The sequence below is a fragment of the Trachypithecus francoisi genome, unplaced genomic scaffold, assembly GCF_009764315.1.
Source record: "Trachypithecus francoisi isolate TF-2019V2 unplaced genomic scaffold, Tfra_2.0 Lachesis_group0, whole genome shotgun sequence".
Lineage (NCBI taxonomy): Eukaryota > Metazoa > Chordata > Mammalia > Primates > Cercopithecidae > Trachypithecus > Trachypithecus francoisi.
In genome coordinates this window covers 172,172,642-172,187,834 of record NW_022681453.1, presented here as the reverse complement: position 1 = coordinate 172,187,834, position 15,193 = coordinate 172,172,642, and positions in this window count along the sequence as shown.

Here is a 15,193-nt window from a genome sequence, read left to right as displayed (position 1 = left end):
CCTTCACCCAATCTTCTCTCCCTCTCTTCTTGAGTTAGATGGAGTAGGATGTCATCAAAATCTGGTGGCTTTCCTAGTCTTATTTGGCCCCTTCCCTATTTTCCCTTACACAGGCATATCCCTTAATAAGATCTTTGCCCATTTACTCTTATCTAGGCATTTGCTTCCTGAAGGACTTAAACTAACACCATTAGTAACACTGAGATTTCTCTGGGCTTTCCCCCATGGTTGCAAAAAGACCACCAGAGTTTGTACCATTACATCCATCTTCAAAAGCAGATGAAGGAATGAAGAAAAAAAAAACTGTGCCCAAGCTGGGCATGCTGGCTCACTCCTGTAATCCCAGGACTTTGGGAGGCTGAGGTGGGTAGCTCACTCGAAGTCAAGAGTTTGAGACCAGCCTGGCCAACGTGGTGAAACCTCGTCTCTACTAAAAACACAAAAATCAGCCAGGCATGGTGGCAGGCACCTGTAATCCCAGCTACTCAGGAGGCTGAGGCAGGAGAATCGCTTGAACCTAGGAGGTGAAGGTTGCAGTGAGCCAAGATGGCGCCACTGCACTCCAACCTAGGCAACAGAGTGAGACTCTGTCTCAAAAAAGTAAATAAATAAAATAAATAAATAAAAATTAAAAACAAACAAACAAACAAAAACACAAGATGTACCCATTACATCCATCTCTTTTATCAGAAAAGCAAAAGCTTTCACAGTAGTCTCCACAGACTCATATCCTAACATCTGATGAAGTTCATTGGAGCATCCTTTCTTGAGCATCTTAACTGTCACATGAGGCGTTGAAGAAACAGGTCAACACATGTAAGAGTTACTTCTGAGAGCACATCACACACTAAAAAAAACTGCTTCCAAAAGAGTATTTTGTGTCATAATCCAACATCTCATGTATTCATTCTTGTCAGCAGTGTGCAAGAGCTCTGCCAGAATTTGTGTAATTTGGGGAATATTCAGTATTATTTTAAAACGAAATGTTTTTATGAACACTCAAACCCCAAGTGATTTTCCTAACACTAATGACACTAATAAAGCCTTTACCATATAGCTGTTGACTCAGAGGGTTGAGGAAATTTAAGAGCAACTGTGTATTTCAACAGCTCCTGGAAAAAATTCCTGTATTTAATTTTGTAGCTTTCAAAGCTTCATTACAGCATTTATCATTTTGTATAAAAAACCAAGAAAACCATCAAAAAGCCATCTGACCTGTATACAATGCTTTCTTGAATAAGCCCTAAAAAATACTAAGATCACAGGAAATTATTAAAATGTATCTTTCCCAAGACATTTGTAATTGGTAGAATTTATCCTACCAAAATGCCAGCTAGTATAGGCCTTTAAAACACAAGCTGCTCTTTGGAAAATATAATTTTGGGTTCCACAAATATTTATTTAGAAACTTCCACGTGCCAGGTGCTGGACTAAGATTTGAATGAACCACACGGAGTTCTCCATCTTCAGGGAACCATCTTCCAGTAGGGTTGCTATGATTTGATATGTCCCCTAAATTTTGCATGTTGGAAACTCAATCTCGAAATCCATGTGTTTACTGGAGGTGGGGCTTTTGGGAGCTAATTGCGTTTGGATAAGGTCATCAGTGTGGAGCCACTGTGATGGAACTGGTGACTTCGTAAGAAGAGGAGGAGAGAGCTAAGTCAGCTGACTCGCATGCGCTTTTGCACTCCTGCCACGTGATCCCTTCCACCATGTAATCGTGCAGCACAAAGGCCCTTGCCAAATACGCTCAGACTTGCCAGTCTCTGGAACTGTGAGAAGTACATTTCTTCCTTTCTAAATTACTCAGTCTCACGTATGGTTATAGCAACATAAACCAGACTAAGACAGAAAACTGGCATGGAGAAGTGGGACTCTTGGTAATAATGAATATTTGAAAATGTAGAAGTAGCTTTGGAACTGGGAAGACGCTGGAACAGTTTTGAAGCAAATGCTGGAAAAAGGCTGTATCGCCATAAATGGAACGTTAAGGGTGATTCTGGTGAGGGTTCAAAAGAAGAGAAGACTAGGGAAAGTCTGCAACTTCTCAGACAGAAGTGGTGTGACCAGAACGTTGGTGGAAATACGGACAGTAGAGGCCACTCTGATGAAGCCTCAGATGGAATGGCAGAATAAGATATTGGAACTGGAGTAAAGGTCATTCTTATGACATTGTGGCAAAGAAGCTGGCTGAACTACGTCCATACCCAAGGGCCTTAGAGAACATGGAACTTAAGAACAATGAACTAGGCTATCTGGTCGGAGAAACATTCTAAGCAGCAAAGCCCTCAGGCTACTGCATGGCTACTTTTAATGCTTATTGTAAGATATGAGAGGAAACAGAGTGAGAAAAATTTGGAAAATGTGCAGCCTGGCCACATGAAGAGTAGAGATCAGTGCAAATAGAAAGGAGCCAGAGGCTATTCATCAAGATAGGAAAAGAATGACTCCAAAGGCATTTCAGAGACCTTTGAGGCTGCTCCTCCCATCACAGGCCCAGAGCTCTAGGAGATGAGAATGGTTTTGGGGGACTGATCCGGGATACCCTCCATGGGCTTCCTGCCTAGGGCTGCCTCAGATCTGTGCTTCAGATCCATAGAACCAACAGCCTGCAGTTCCAGCCTGAGAAAGCCAAAGGCACCTAACTCCAACCCTCAAGGACTGAAGTGTGAGTGCATTCTGGTGCTCCTTGACCACCCCAGCCATGGCTCGAGCAGGTCCAGGTGGGACTAGACCCACAATTCCAGAAGGCACAAGTCAGAAACTTTGGTAATATCCACATCGTGCTAATTCTGCAGGCACACAGAACGCAAGAGCTGTGGGGCATAGCTTCCTGCATGTAGATTTCAAAGGATGTCATGAACAGTCTGGCTGCCCAGGCAGACTTGTTGCAGGGCAGGACCACCACAGAATCCCTACTCAGGCAGTGCCAAGCAGAACTGTGAAGTCAGAGGTGCTACAGAGAGTCCCCACTAAGGCAATGCCTAGTGGAGTACTGGAAGCATGGTCACCACAGAGTCCCGCTGGGGTAATACCTAATGGAGCCATGGGAGTGGGACTGCTGCCAAGAACAGATCCATAGAACAAACAGTGTGTAGTTCCAGTCTGAGAAAGTCACAGGTACCCAACTCCAACCCTCAAGGACTGAAGTGTGAGCAGAGCCCAGCAATGCTGTGAGGGTAGCGCTGTTGCCCAAGGCTTTGGGGACTCAACCCCCACACCAGTGTGCCCAGAATGCAGGACATGGATTCAAGAGAGAATACTCTCCAGCTTTAAGACTTAATGTTGTTTTTCCCATTTGTATTTTGGGCTTCCTTGGGATCAGTTACCCCATTTTCTTGCCTCTTTCCCCATTTTGGAATAGAACCGTCTATCTTATGCCTGCCTCACCATTCTATTTTGAAAGTAGATAACTTGTTTACTTTTACGTGTCCACAGCTAAAGGGGACTTTATCTCAAGATGAATCATGCTTTAAGTCTCACCCATATATGATTCACATGAGATGCCAGACTTTGAACTTTTGAATTGGTGCTGGAACAAGTTAAGACTTTGGGGCTATTGAAACGGAGTTAATGTATTTTGTGTGTGAGAAGGACATAAATTTTGGAAGCCAGGGGTGGAATGCTATGGTTTGCATGTGTCCCCTAAATCTCATGTGTTTGAAGCTTAATCCCCAAATCCATATGTTGATTGGAGGTGGGGCCTAGGGGAGCTTATTAGGATAAGACAAGGTCACCAGAGTGGAGTCCCCAGGATAAAACTGATGGCTTTATAAGAAGAGGAGAAGAGTTCTGAGCTGGCATGCACACTCTTGTCTTCTTGTCATGTGATGCCCTCCACCATGTTATGACACAACAAGAAGGCCCTCACCAGATGCTGGCACCATGCTCTTGGACTTCCCAGCCTCTAGAACTGTGATACATACTTTCATTTTCTTTATAAACTACCCTGTTTATGGTATTCTGTTATAGCATCAGAAAACGGTCTCAGGTGAGGGTATGATAATAAACAAGCAACTGAGTAAATAACAAACAAATTAAAATATGCAGCAGGTGCCACAAAGGAAAAAAGCTGGCACTGTGGTAGATTGGTCAAGAATGGCATTTCTCAGGAAGTGATAGGGAAAGAACTCTGAGAAGAGGGGACTTGCCTTGGTGTGTACTGGAAAAAAGAGAAAGCTAGAGGACTTACCTGGGAGAGGCAAAAACTGGGGTGAGATGTGATCTGATTTGTGTTGTGAAAGTGGACCGACAGAAAAACAGGAAGCTACCAGTGGGTGACAGCAGTGGACTTAGAGAGAAGTCAGTGAACTTGCTTTCTCTAAGATGTAAAATGGTTCTGAGGACAAACACAGATATCCTGGCTACTGTTATTCCTGGAAGTAATAAACTGCCCTTTGTCTCTGACTCAGGATTTTGTGCCTTCTGTAAGCACACAAAAAACTGTGGCAGACTAATTTGCAAATAGGGTAAAATTTCACATTTTGATGGTTCCTTGTTCCAACCGTAATCTGGACTCTCCCTTAACCCTCTCATGTCTCTACACACAAATCTCACTGCTCCCCAAGTCCTTCCCATCTGAGTAAGTGGCATCACTATCCACCTAGATGCTCAATCCTGAAACCCGAGACTCATTGTTAGTTTCCACCAACACATTCACTCCTTCAGCACATCTTGTTGGTCCACCAAGAACATGAGGGCAAACCCAACTCCATTCGTGCTTTTGAAGCCTTTGCCATGTCTTGCTTACATTCCACTGGCTAAAACAAGTCATGTGACCCAGCCTAAAGTCAAAAAGCAGGGAAATAGACTCACCCCTTTAGTGAAAAGAACTACAAAATCACATGGCAAACAGCATGGGCACAGGATGGGGGTGATAAATTTGGGACATTAATAAAATCTATCACAAGCACTAAAGTGAATGATTTTTTTTTTTTTTTCCTGAGGAGAAGTCTGCTGTTCAAAATAGTCCATAGACACTTAACATAGCATCTACTCTGACTTCAAAAGGGCTTTTTGAGAAACTGCCAAGAAGAAAGGCTATTCGCAACAGAGTCCTCAGCAGAGCTGGAAATAGGGTATTTTCTGGGACCTGTGTGTCAAAAACACAATGGCAGTCAATGACTGGCTCTAGAAGTTTTATATCACCACAAACCCCCTTGTCTTCTGGCTTTGAGGTCTGGCTCAGACACAGAGCATACCAGCAGGAGTGGACATTCTGGGCCAAGGATTCCCAAAGCCTAATAAGCCTGTTACTAGCGGTATATGAGATGTTGATTTTAGGCATGTGTTAGCTTAGACTCAAGTAGTCAAAATAAATGTCATTTAAAAAAATATTTTACTTTCTACTTTTTTTTTTTTTTAGACAGGGTCTTGCCCAGGCTGGAGTGCAGTGGAGCAATCATGGCTTACTGCAAACTTGACCTCCTGGGCTCAAGTGACCCTTCTACCTCAGCCTCTCTAGTAGCTTAGGAGCCAAGCCTGGCTAATTTATTTTTATTTGTTGTAGAGACAGAGACTCCTACATAGCCCAGGCTGGTTTTGAACTCTCGTGCTCAAGTGATCCTCCTGCCTTGGCCTCCCAAAGTGCCAGGATTATAGGCATGAGCCACCATATCTGGCTTTTTAAAATTTTTGACAACTTTATTGAGGTATAATTTACATGCCATAATATTTACCCAATTTAAATATATAATTTGCCGAGTTTTAGTAAATATATACAGTTGCACAGCCATCACTACAATCCAGTTTTAGAATACTTCAATTATCCCAAAAAGTGTTCTCAATTTCTCTTGTACACACAGTCAATCTAGAGTTCTACTCTATCCCCAGGCAACCACGGATCTGCTTTCTATCTCTATGTATTTGCCTTCAATTTTCATGTAAATTGACTCCTACAATATGTGGTCTTTTTGAGTTTGGCTTCTTTCAGTTCATTTCTGAGATTCACCCACATTGTTGCATATATCAGTAGTTTGTGTCTTTTCATTGCTGAGCAGTTGTCCACTGTTTTAAACACATAACCATCTTTGTTTTTAAGAGAGGGTTGGTCCAGGTTCAGAGTCTTGGTAATCAAGAGTATCTAGCCAAAATTCAATGACATTGTTTAGGTTTTATCTTATTTATTTTCAGAGTATTTTCTATTTATAGCATGTGGTACTGGCTTTCCATAAATGGTTGTATATTAGTTATCTATTGCTGCATAACAAATAACTCCAAAACTTAGCAGCTTAAAATAATAAGCATTTGTTACTTACCATGCCCTGAATGTTTATTTCCCCCCAAAAGTCATATGTTGAAATATGAATCCCAAGGTGATAATATTAGGTGAGACCTCTGAGAGGTGATTAGGTTATGAAGGCAGAGCCCTCGTGAAAGGGACTAGTGCCCTTATAAAGGATATCCCAGAGACATCCCTTGCCCCTTCTGTGATAGGAGGTTATAGCAAAAAAAACAAAAACAAAAACAAAAAAACAGTGGTCTAGAAATCAGGCCCTCACATTTGCTGGATCTGCCAGCACCTTGATCTTGAACTTCCCAGCCTCAAGAACTGTGAGAAATCAATTTCCATTGTTTGTAAGCCACCCAGTTTGCGGTATTTTTGTTATAGCAGCTCAGGCAGACTAAGACATTATACCAACCAGTCTCTGAGGGTCAGAAATCTGGGAGTGACTTAGCTGGGTGGTTCTGGCTTTGAGTCTCTCCGAAGGTTGCAGTTAAATTGCAACTAGAACCGCAGTTATTTGAAGGTTTGTCTGAGGTTGGGGGATTGTCTTCCAAGATGGCTGATTCACAGGGCTGCTGTCTGGAGGTCTCAGTTCTTCATCACATGAGCCCCTCTATAGAGCTGTTCATAATGTAGCAACCGGCTTTCCCCAGATGGAGTGATTCAAGACAGCAAGAGAGAAGTTATCGTGCCTTGTATGATCTAGTTTCTGAAATCTCACAAGGTCACTACTTTTGCTTCATTCAATTCTCTAGCAGTGAGTCACTACTATTAAGTCTAGCCCACACTCAAGAGGAGAATCAGGCTTCACATCCTAAAGGGAAGAGCATCAATCTGTGGACAGTAGTGGTTTTAGACCAAAGTTCCCCTTTAAAATATATTTAAAAGCCAAAGTTCCCCTTTAAAATATATTTAAATTAAAAGTGAGCCAATTTAAAAAATTAATAGTACAGGTGATATACAGAATCAAGACCATAACACACAAACGACTAAAGTTTGGGAAAATAATTTTAGGCCATGACTTATTAATAAGTAAGTAAGATTTTAGTTCTCACAAACTCTTATTAATGTTTGCAGAAAACTCTTATAAGCCAAGGGCCAGAGTAGGTAAAAAGTTCTTTCCATTAGGTTATTCTCTTACTCTCAGGGTTTCTCACTGCCTAAGAAATTAGGGGCTGGATGCAGTGGCTCACACCCATAATTCTAACACTTTGTGGGGCTGAGGTGGGAAGATTGCTTGAGCCCAGGAGTTTGAGACTAGTCTTGGCAACATGATGAGACCTTGTCTCTACACAAAAATTTAAAAATGAGCCAGGTATAGTGGCATGTGCCTATGGTCCCAGATACTCAAGATGAGGTGGGAGGATCACTTGATCCTGGGAGGTTGAGGCTTCAGTGAGCCGAGATCATGCCACTGCACTCCAGCCTGGGTGACAAAGCGAGATCCTGCCAAAAAGAAAAGGAAAGAAATTAAGTGTAATCTCTTTATCTTGTTACACAGACCCATATGATAGGGTCCAAGCTCATTTCCTTTTCCTGTCTCCATGTGTGTATCCTATCGTCTGGTCCAGCACTTCTCAAAGGGAGTTCTGTCCAATTTCAGTGAGCATTACAGGATTCGAGGCCAAATGAGCTTAGGCAACATCGAGTTAAAGAAAGCAAAACTAGTTTATTTACTGAAGGACTTGTCAGAGCCTTTTCTATGCCAATGCACATTGGAAAATTCCAAGAGAGCCTCACATATAGCATTTCCCCACATTAAAAAAAACTATACCCCCCTCCCCCTTGTTTTTCTGTGTGAGCATCTTGTGGGACTAGCGTGTTAGCACTCCTGTAATGCTGTTGTCAGACAGAGCTGCTCACTGTTTTCCTAACGTGACTCACATCTTCTGTGCTGTTGGGCTTGTGGCTCCTGTTGCCTGGCAGACCCTTTCATGGCAGACAGAACTACTGGTCCCAGTTCCTTACCCTCTCTGCTTTGTCATGTGATTTTGCAGTTCCTCCCACTAGAGGTGGAGTCGGCTTCCCCATCCCTGACTTCGGACTCGGTCATGTGACTTAGTCAATGAGTGTCAGCAGTAGTGACACAGCCAAGGTTTGGGATGTGCCTTGCAGTTGTTGAGTTTGTCTCTGTATCGCCACGAGAACGGCGCAGATGAGCAGATGTGGAACAGACCTGGGCCTCACACAGTGAGGAGCCAAGCCCAGCAGCGCCCTCAGCATGAAGCAGAGCTGCCCAACCAAGCCAACCTAGAGCGCCCAGCCAAGCAGCCTACATCAACCAGCCCCAGGCCAACCCACAGACACATGAATGAGTTTGGGGGCGGTGTACAGTGCAGCATAATTGTGACAATAGCTAACTAACAAACCTTCCCCTGAAGTCCATCCCCGCTGGTCCATTCCACTCTCTCCGCACCACCACCCCCCCACCTTGATTGTGCATCCTCTCTTCTTTGAACCCCTTAGCATGCCCCAGGCATGCTCTCTCACAGCTCTTGTCACTCCTCTGGTGTCTGCCCCACACCCCTTATTTGGCGTATCTTGCCTGAGGACAGGAGTTACGTCTTTGTCATCTTCATGTCCTATAGTGTCTACTGCCTTGCACTCTACTCAGTGAATCTTTGTTGAACCAAAGTCAAATTTAATTTATTTCACAATTCTGACTTTGCAGGCTCTGATAAGAAATCAAGCACTGATTTCTTATCAGCAATCGAAATCATATACTTGTCAATGTAAAGAAAAAGAAAGCATCCAAAAAAGAGCACCTTCTGTTTATTGGAGTTTGTATTTTCCCCAGTTGATAACCTCCTCTGTTTATTACCCTCGACAGAAGTTGCTGACAACACCCAGGAAGCACCTCCAAGCTTAAGAACTGAGGAGGCAGCCACTCTCCTGCAAGCTCTACTTCCATCAGAAGCTGCACCTTGATCCAAATTCCTCTTTATGGTTTCCCTGCTGACTCTGCAGACTGAACTGAAACTCTGAAAGAGCTTCAAGGGAAAACAGGACCATAAAAATGGAAACAAAAGGAAGAACATCTGCCCCAAGGCTCTGCAGCAGTAACAACCCTCATTTTCCCTGAGCAGCACACAGGACCAACAGCTAAGTTTTATTCTGATTTTAAAGGGACTAATTTGGAGGACGGGCCATTGGTCTTCCCTAACATCTATTTTCCAAAGACATATCCTGTGCAACTGTCTTAGTGGTGAACAATTCAGGGATGGGCAACAGTTGTCACAGCCCTCTCTGCATGTTGGGCAGGGGTCTTGTGGGCCAGGCAGTTCCTTTGTGCCTGTCCAGCTGCCCACATTTGCATGGCCCACAGTGCTCCGGCAGCCTCTTCTCTGTACTTCACACCCTCTGTTGGCACACCAGGTCACAGATCCCTGGTGGAATTGCCAGCCACAGAGACAATTTCCATGCTTTTCAAAGCCCCAGTCATCACAAAAGCAGCAAATTGGACAAAGCTCCTAAAATGGGGGATAAAAGAAGGAGGGAACGGGTGAAAATGAACCAGCAGACCGCTTCTGTCTGCCTGAGAAAGAGGCCTTCGGCTGCATTCTGCTTCTGTCTTGATGTTTTCTGTTCGATGCTGGTCCCCTGTGGAGTCATTCTCCAGCAGACACATTCACCTGCGAAGGTGTCCTAGTTTGGCCACATCCAGGTAAACATGAGGAGCTGGTTCAGACGTGTGTTCAGTTCATTTACAGAGCTGCCTGGAGATAACTGTAGCCACTACAGGCACATGAGAGAACATGAACTTCAAGGTTCTGCTTGGAGATTTAAGAGACTGTGTTTGGTAAGAATCAGAGAGTGTTCGAGGCGTCTAGGCTCAGGGCCACTCAACTTCCCCACACCCTCCTCATCCTTCATGCTAGTGATGGGCTGAGGTTAGCACTGTCAATTACAGGGACATTCGGCAAAGTAAACTGAAAACAAGAAAATCCTGATGACAGCAGCAGTCGGCACACCTTTTCTGTAAAAGGCCAGAGTGTAAATATTTCAGTTTTCATGGGCCAGAGAGTCCCTGTCATAACAATTTTGTTCTGCCACCTTCTGCCAAAAGCAGACATAGAAAATACGCAAACAAATAAGCATAGCTGTGTTCCAATAAAACTTTATTCACACGCGCAGGTGGCGGGTCCTGTTTGCAAACTCTGTTTCGAGTGTTGCCCTCAGTTGCTCATATGGAGAGTACAGAGTGATGTACATTTTCCTCTGCTGGCAGAGAAAAAAGAATTCCTTTCCACAGCAATCCCAAAGCATAATCCTACCTTGGTTTTGACTTCCAAACAATTATATTTATTTTTTAAATGTAAATGTAAAATATCTCCTGTGCTCAGTGGTTTTCCTCTGCTGACCTCTCCAAACATTACTGACCCCATTCATAAAAACATCTTCTTGGAATATCTCAGGGCAGTGTTAGAAGTGACCCCAGGACACCCAAATCAATCCCCTTGTTATACTGTCTGTGGAACTGAGGCTCAGGCCACAACAGCAGTTGGTGACAGAGCAGGGACAAAGCACATTTGGCAGTCCATTGTGGGTCATGGATTCACGAGCACTGTTAAGCAATGCCACATACTGTTGTTGGCAACAACAATATGATGAAAGGTGTGTACGCATCTTAAATTTCTCATCACATCATAAACTCCACAAGGGCAAGATTGTATCTTATGTTACATTTTATTAAGTTCTTAAATGAAAATAACTTTTTATAAAAAATGGTACACGCTTTTAAAAATTAATGAAACAATTTGGAAACATATAGAGTAAAAAGGGAAGATCTCGGCAGGGGCGGTGGCTGAAGCCTGTAATCCCAGCAGTTTGGGAGAACAAGGCAGTGGATTACTTGAGGTCAGGTGTTTGAGACCAGCCTGGCCAACATGGCAAAACCCCGTCTACACTAAAAATACAAACAAATTAGCCGGGCGTGGTGGCACATGCCTGCAATCCCAGCTACTCTAGAAGCTGAGGCAGGAGAATCGCTTGAACCTGGAAGGCAGAGGTTGCAATGAGCTGAGATCATCTCACTGCACTCCAGCCTGAGAGACAGAGTGAGACTCTGTCTCAAAAAAACAAAAAAAAAAAAAAAAGGGAAGGTCTCCTTTCATCCATCCCATCCCCGTCTCCTCGCTGGCCTCCGCAGAGTAACCACATTTTCCCCCAACACATTATGAAAATTTTCAAATACACAGAAATAATAATTTGGCGGTCAGTACCTGTATACCCCAAATTTAGATTCTACAATTGCTATTTCACATAATTTATCACATATCTGCCAGTCTATCCCTGTACCTCTTCACCCATCAATCCATTGTTTCAAATATATATTTCAGAGTAAATTGCAGACATCCGCAATGTGCTCCCAACAATCCCCCCAGTACTTCAGTATGCATAGCATCAACTAAAGTTTAATATTTTTTATGTTTTTGTCTTTTAAGACAAAAATCTGTATTCAATAAAATATACACATCTTAAGTGTACATTCACTGGGTTTGACAAATGCAAGAAATAAACATAAACATCACCCTAGAAAGCACCAACCCCCTTTCCAGGCAACCATTGTCCTGATACTTTTCTACCATAGATTATTTTTTCCTGTTCTAGAGCTTCTATAAATGGAATATTATATAGCTACACACACATGAATGTACTCTTTTGTATAGGATAGCAGTTTTTGGCTGACTTCTACCTATACACCCCCACACACACCCACACAGAGGTCTGTTCACTTTCTTTTTCCAGGGGCATCATGCCTTGTGTATGTCCTGAGACTTGCTGAGTTGTCAGGATGTGACGGTGTGGATCAGAGTGTCTGGTTGGAAACCCTCCTCTGACACTAGCTGAGCAGCTTTGGACAAGTGATTTAACACATCTGTGCTCCAGTTTCCTCTTCTGCAAAACAGGAAGGATATTACCAGTGCCGACCTCTTGGGTTGGCATGTGGCTTACATGGCCAATACTTGGAAGCACCTGGAACAGGGCTGGCCCACAGTGAGGGGACTGCCCTGAGACTACTAGAGCCACCTTACTATATATGCACACAGAAAGCTAAAGGTTCCTGTTTTCTATTCCTAAAAGGACGTGCCACACAGTGGAAGTAAGAGGGATGAATTAACATAGTCTCCATACAGAAGTTTCAAGGGAGCTTATGTCCCCTGGGTGGCCTGGGACATAAAAGTGTGGGAGAGAGGGAGCTTGGATGCCTTGCCTTGGGCTGAGATAAATTCAGATGAACATACACCCCATGTCTTCCTTGTAGGATCAGGCTGAGGCTGGGATGTCACTGAGATCACAGCCTTGCTTGACATCTTCCCTTCTGAGTGCTGCTCTCTCCAATTCCTTCCAGGTGTCTCCTGGGAGCACTTCCATCGTCAATCCCTTGTTCATGATCTTCATCTTGGGCTGCTTCTGGGGACCCCATCTAAGATGAGGCTTTAGTCCATTTATGCTGCTCTATCAAAATACCTGAGACTGGGTAATTTGTAAGGAACAGAAATTTATTGTCTCATGCTTCTGAAGGCGGAGAAGCCTAAGATCAAGGTGCCAGCAGTTGCAGTGTCTGGTGGGGACTGCTCCCTGCTTCCAGTACAGTGCCCTGGTACTGCATCCTCCAGAGGAGAGGACATCCTCTCACATGTCCTCCCATGGCAGGAGGCCGAAGTGCAGGCAAGCTGAGTGCTGTGAGAAGCCTCTTTAATAAGGGCCTTAATCCCATTCGCAAGAGAGGAGCCCTCAGGCCTAATCAGCTGCTAAAGACCTCGCCTCTTCATACCATTACATTGGCCATTAAGTATCCACATCTGAATTCTGTTTTTTGTTTTTGGTGGGGGAGTAATTACATTTTTTTTACTTTTATTTTAGGTACACATGCAGGTTTTTTAGGCAGGTAAATTGTGTGTCATGGAGGTTTGCTGTACAGATTATTTCATCGCCCAGGTGACAGGCATAGTACCCAACAGGTAGCTTTTCAGTCCTCACCCTCTTCCTTCCCTCCACCCACAAGCAGACTCCAGTGCCTGTTTTCCCTTCTTTGTGTCCACATGCACTCAATGTTTAGCTCCCGCTTGTAAGCGAGAATGTGTGGTATTCGGTTTTCAGTTCCTGTGTTTGTTTAGGATAATGGCCTCTGGCTCCATCCATGTTGCTGCAAAGGGCATGATCTTGTTCTTTTTTATGGCTGTGTAGTATTCCATAACACCTGAATTTTGAATTTTGGCGGGGACACATTCAAACTATAGCAGATGGTGCTCAATGCATTTGTTGATGACTCCTAAGACTCAGCCACACCTGTAGGCAAGGCCTAGCCAGGCTCCAACCCCCTGGCTCTACAGCACAGCCAAGGCAGGAGCCCTGGGTGAGGAAGCATTTGCAGGGCAGGACTCACCGCTCATCTTCCTGGGCCTTCTTTTTCTTAGGTAAAATGAGAGGCGGGTCCCAGGTTATCTGAAAGATCTCATTAAAGGACCCTGTGAATCAAGGTGGGGCTTCATCAGAGTCACCTTATGTGAATGTGGCTATTAACATAAACTTGTGAAGGTGAGGGAGGCTTGGAGATAATTAAGAGAGTGAGCGGTGCCACAGCGGGCCTGAGCGACGGCGAGGCGCAGGAGGGTGCGGAGTCACAAAAGGCACTATCTCTGAGATAGCCAAAAAGTTTTAAAAAATAAAGTAGAGGTTCTGAATCCACGGCAGGGAGGAGTGGACAGTGGACCTGGGTGAGAGTAGGAGCCTGGGGGACGAGACAGCTTGGCGGTGTTGAGTGGGTGGGGCCGCTCAGGGGGACGGGGCCGGTTGACACGCAGGGCTGTCCGTGCTGGCAGCCGGATACCACCGTGAGTGGTGAGTGCCGTGACTGCCAACTCAGTAGCACCTGCGGTGAGCACCAGTGATGGCCTATTGAGGGCTGTGGGGAGGGAGTCCGTGTATGTTAAGAGCTGGGAGCACAGCCCGCCTCAGACGGTGCTGTAACGTTTACTGTTAGGTTCATCTGCACGGACACTAAGCATCCTGCTCGGATAGCACAGTGGGCTTCACTCTCCAAGCAGGTGCCTGACTGTATCCATTTGGAGGACTCCAGAGAGGGTGCCTGAGGAAAAGTCAGAAATGGATTTCAGCTCAAGTATTCTCTGATTCTAATGAATGCGTAGTTTTTCTGGTTTGCACTGCATGCCGGCTCTGCAGACATAGAGAACGCTGGAGTGGGGGCCCGTACCCAAGTGCTCCCTGTCTGGTTTGGGGCAGGTGCTGACAGGATTTGGGGCACACCCCGCAACTTGGAGGGCGGGGAAGTTGGTGGGGTGCCATTGCTCCTCCCCTGTTTATGCGGAGCCCTAGAGGATCTGCGGCGAGAGTAGGGCCCCGAGTCAGCAGGCGCTGGGGCTGGAATGAAGGAGACCCTCCAAGGAGGTGCCGCCTTTCAGAGGTGGAAGATTCGCTCCTACCCAGGCTTACCTCCTGCCCTGGGAGGCTCTCGCCACAGAGGCTGCTGTGCCCGGACGAGTTACTGTCCTGAGGAAGGCAATCCAGGACGGAGCCCGGGGAGCCCACAAAGAGCCAGCTCCCCCACTCCCTTGAGGGCTACACAGGGATGGAGAATGATGCATTTCCCACACTGGCTGAGGAGGGGGAGCAGTGAGTTCCTCAGGACCTGCTCACCCACAGTTCTGCCCAGAAGAAGAGGCCGATATCGGGAGAAGTGATGAGGGATCTGCCCAGAGGGAAGGGGATGGAGGGTAGGTGGCCAGGGCCAGCCAGGAGAGGGAGGGAGGGAGATTGGGAAGGGGGTAATGTTTTAAGGCAATGCAGTCTACACCTGTTCCCTCACAGGGTCCCCAGGGAGTGGCTCTGGGGTGCAGCCAGGCAGGTTGGCCCACAGCACTGGGACTCCTAGACTCAGCAAAGACCTCCTGTCCTAGCTTTGCCCAAGAGTAGCAGAGCCCTTACACTCAAGCACCATCT